Here is a 5,000-nt window from a genome sequence, read left to right on the forward strand (position 1 = left end):
AATTACAGCCTTTGAGAAAGAGGGAAAAACCTCTTCGTTGAAACAAAACTCTGGAAGAAAACCAAAACTTTCAGATAGGGACTGTCGGACTCTTACGCGGATTGTTAGAAAGGGTCACAAAAGTACTGCACCCAAAATTACTGCAGAGCTTAATGACCACCTCGAGAACCCAGTTTCCACAAAAACTGTTCACCGGGAGCTGCACAAAACTGGATTTCATGGGAGGGCTGCAATCAGAAAACCACTACTTTCAAAAACAAACGTTGCAAAGCGTTTAGAGTGGAGTAAAAACCTACAGAATTAGTCCCTAGAGCTGTGGAAGAATGTTATTTTCTTGGATGATTCATCGTTTACCTTATATCCAACCACCAGCCGAGTATATGTGTGGAGACAGTCAAGAGAAGCATTTGACCCAGACTGCCTTCTTTCAACTGTTAAACATGGAGGATCAGTGATGATCTGGGGAGGGGGGCTATATCTTGGAAATCCGCTGGCCCAATGATTTCTATTCATGGCAGAATTAATAGTCAAGACTATTTAAGCATTTTATCTGATCAAATTCATCCTATGGTTGCGGAACTGTTTCTGGAGGGAAACGCAATCTTTCAGAATGACAATGCACCAATTCATACAGCTAAAGTTGTTTCTAAATGGCATGAGGAACATTCTAGTGAAGTTGAACATCTTATCTGGCCACCACAGTCCCCAGATCTCAATATTATTGAACATTTATGATGCATTTTAGAAAAACAAGTAAGGAGTCGATATCCTCCATCATCATCACTACAAGAACTGGAGACTGTTTTAGGTGAAGAATGGACAAAAATTCATTTGGAAACAATTCAAACTTTGTACGAGTCTATACCTCATAGAATTCAAGCTGTAAATACTGCCAAAGGCGGTCCTACCCCATATTAAAATAAATTTGTTGAAATTTTAAGGATTTTCCATAATTTTGTCCAACCCCTGTATATAGGTATGTATGTATGTATTACATGCATGTGTGTGTGTGTGTGTGTGTGTGTGTAACAAGTTGAGACAAAATTTTTCTCAGATTTTCACTGCTGATTTTTGTCAGCTTGTATCTCCATGTTATATCATTAATTTGATATAACTGTTGCTGTCTAATTGTTGCTGATTCATTTATTTTGGTTTCATATAAACATTACTTGTTTAATCTTTATTTACATCTTTAATTGTGAGAGGTGAAAAAATTACAACTAGAGTCATTTTATGCTGTGCGTGGAAAAAAGGACTAAGTGGAAGGTCCTTAGCAAATGAAATTAATGATGTGAAAGGACTGGAAGCTGTCAATGAACTTATGGCAGACATCTCAAAGAAAGTGACACCAGCCTTGAAGATAAACTAAGATCAGAGAGACCTGATGTGAAAGATGAGGCATTGCTTGAAATCATTGAACAACAGCCAAGCACAAGCACTTGTATGTTGTAGGCAGAACTTGGTCCTTCACAAACCACCATCAGTCGACACCTTGATAAGCTCAATCTTGGGAACAGATGCTCTTCATGAACTGACTAATGACCAGGCTTAACAGCATGTGAACATTTGCCTGTTTCTGGCATCAAATTGTAACTGAGGATGAAAAATGGATTTATTTTCACATTCCTAATAAGAGAAATCAGTGCTTCATTCCAGTCAGGCTTCAAAATTTGTTGTTAAACAAGAGTGGTTTAAACAGAAGACCATTTTGTTTGTTTGATGGAATTTCAAGAAGGTAGTGCACTTTGAGATTGTTTCAGATGGTCGTGCTGTGAATGCTAACCTCTCTGGTCAACAACTGCAGCAAATATGTGATGTTTTGAAATCCAGCTTTGGTGAACCAAAGACATGCCCTCCTACAATACCCCAGCACCCACTGCCAATGTAACCAAGCAAAACTGAGGAACTCGAGAGACTGGAAGTGCTTCCTCACCCTGTCTACAGCCCACACCATCAGATTACCACCTTTGCCAACCATGGCTCATTTCCTGCACGGACGGAGATTTGACAATGTGGATGAGGTTGAAAATGGCTGCAGGGAGTTTTTTGCCTCTAAAACCAACCAAATGGTGTAAGTGTGGAATTGAGCTTCTTGCACAACGATGTTAAAGACACAATAGAATATGATGGGATATATTCAGGATATATAAAAGGGTATATTCAGATGAATAAATCCTTTTTTGCATGTAATTTGATTGAACAATTATTTAAAGCTATACATTATAAAAAAAAAAAATATTGACTCAACTTGGTATATATGTGTGTGTGTGTGTGTGTGTGTGTGTGCGTGCGTGTGTGTTTATATATGTCTACATATATGTGTATGTGTATATATATATATACATAAATATATATATGTATGTATGTGTGTGTGTGTGTGTATATATATTTACACACACACATGCATACATATATATATAAAATAGCTGGCAATGTGTTTTCTTAACAATTGTTTAGAAATAAGTTTTCATGTTTGTGTGTGTGTGCGCGCGTGCGTGTGTGTGTATGTGCATTTGTGGTTGTTTATGTGGAAACTTTCATAATCTACAAGCATTTTGGTTTCAATTTGTTCCATTTTTTTGCGTTTTTTGCTTTTGAATATATTAATTATGAAATTAAGTGAAAATATAAAATATATTTCTTGCAAAATTTGCCACAAAAGTTTAGTTTCATTTTGATCAAAATGCTTGATACACCAACCACTTTAATTACTATTCTTTCACTTCCTCTCACCTACATTTAACATCTCCAACTGCCACTCACCTCCTCTCCATCTGTTAATTTGTTTTCCTTCTACTAAGTGTAGCTGTGAACAAAAGCACGTGTGCTTTATTATTTATTTTACATATATGTATGCATATATATATATGTATGTATATATGCATGTATATATGTATGTATATATATGCATGTTTATATGTATGAATATATGCATGTATATTATACATACATACATACATAAATATATATATACATATATATATATATCCACACACACGTATGTATATATATATACATTTTTTGCAAAACGTTCTTGATACAGACACAATATCTGAAGAAAGCTTTTCTTGAAATAAAAATTAATAATTATGTAAAAAAAAATTCTTAAAATGCAACAGAATAACATAAACCATGTCATTCTGTATTTTTAAGATTTTTTTTTGTATAAGTAATAATTCTTATTTAAATATTTTTCTTCCAATATATATACAGATACAATATATATATATATATATATATATATATATATATATATATATATATATATATATATATATATGTATATATTTATATATATATATATATATATAAGTAAACAAACAAATAGTGCATTGCCCTATACAGATATTTCAAGGATTGAGCAGAAAGAACACATCAAAGAGAAAATATAGACAAAAACACAACAAACGGAAAACCACCCAAAACAAAACAAATGGAAAACTAGTTAAAATCATAACAAGCAGAAAATTGGACAGAAACGCAATGCATGGAAAATTTGCAGCTGATGTCCAAAACATCTTGGTGCTGCCAAGATGGAGTGGTTCTCAATGTTAAAAGCATGAAACCACTAGTATGTCTTGGACATTGACTGATGAGGGAATCAGCTGTGAATTTTCCCTGTATCGTGTTTTGTCTAATTTTTCTCTTTGTTGTGGTTCTTTCTGTTCAACCCTTGAAATACACACACACACACACACACACACACACACACACTCACACACACACACACACACACACACAAACACACACACACATGTATATGTGTGTGTGTGTGTGTAAGAAATTAGAATGACAAAGGGATAAGTAATTCTGTTATGAACATCATTAGCTTACAGCTGTTTCTGCTATGAGATGGAATATCCTCATAGGTGTTTATTCCTTCATCATTCTAATTCCTTATTACCACTCTTAACTCAACTAATGCTTCACTCTGAAGCATAATGTATATTGAGTTCTAACATCAGGTGATTAGTATCATTATACTTAAGCAAAATGTGAAAATATATATGTATATATATATAGAGAGAGAGAGAGAAAATATAAAAGGGATAAATTATCCTGGCAGATACCATATTATCTCACAAATCGGTATATATGCTGATTATCCACAATGATCCTCATTATCATTCTTGTTCATTTAGTAATTACCCTTGATATTCCTGTTTTGTTATTAATTGCTGTCCTTGGTCTGGTCCCTTTTGTCATTTTTGAGGGATGTTCCTGATTATTGTGCTTGTTATTGCACTCTTGACCATTCCTGCTTTTATACCAATTATTATTTTTTTTATTCCTTTGCTAATAATTACCCTTCTTGTGTTTCAATGTCAGTCTTGTGTTAGTGGTGACCCTTCCTGTCCTGGGATTGGCTATTGTTCTTGCAATTTTTACTGTTTAGAAGCTCCAAGACCAAAGAGGAGATTTAAAGACACATTCCAGCCATCTCTACAATTGTTGTTCAACACAGCAAAGCCTGTACGTTAGTACGTTATTGCTCTTGTGCTGAACCACAGGCTATACATCACATGTATTTTGAAATAGGGAGAATATCTGGGCTCGATATGGCCAGTATAAGCCTTTAGCATTCAGATTACCCTGTCAAATGTAACACTTGTTCATTCACATTGTTTTTAATTAATCTCAGAGCTTCAGGGTTTCAATGATATGACTGTTTATTTCTAGGATGACATTGTAGGTTAGGTATGAGAGGCTGGATCTAGCCAGTATGAACCTAAAACAGGTAGAATATTTGGGCCAGAAATGACCAGTATAACCCTTTAGCATTCAAATTACGCTGATTAATCTAATGCATATAATGCTTATTCATTTACATTGTTTTGAATTAATCTTGTATTATGTTGTAGCTTCAAGATTTCATTGCTGAGATTGCTTGTTTTTGGAACGACATTATAGGTTAGTTCTGAGCAGCTGGATTTAGCCAGTATGAACATAAAGAGGTAGAATTTTGGGGCTGGATATGGCTGGTTTAAATTCTAAAGGGT

General features: G+C 34.4%; 1 long non-coding RNA gene across 5 annotated transcripts in view; it reads left to right on the top strand.

Moving 5' to 3' along the window:
* Positions 1-5,000, top strand: part of LOC149129289 (uncharacterized) — a 100,281-nt gene that overhangs the window by 92,498 nt on the left and 2,783 nt on the right. Inside the window, exon 3 of one of the 5 annotated variants that reach the window (XR_016240092.1) lies at positions 1,206-2,292. The exons of the other annotated variants lie outside the window; for them this stretch is intronic. This is a non-coding gene — a long non-coding RNA (uncharacterized LOC149129289). Of the gene's footprint in view, positions 1-1,205; positions 2,293-5,000 lie in introns of those variants that run through there. 5 annotated transcript variants of the gene reach the window in all.

Source organism: Octopus bimaculoides, unplaced genomic scaffold (assembly GCF_046866305.1).
Source record: "Octopus bimaculoides isolate indiv1 unplaced genomic scaffold, ASM4686630v1 contig76, whole genome shotgun sequence".
NCBI classification, from domain to species: domain Eukaryota; kingdom Metazoa; phylum Mollusca; class Cephalopoda; order Octopoda; family Octopodidae; genus Octopus; species Octopus bimaculoides.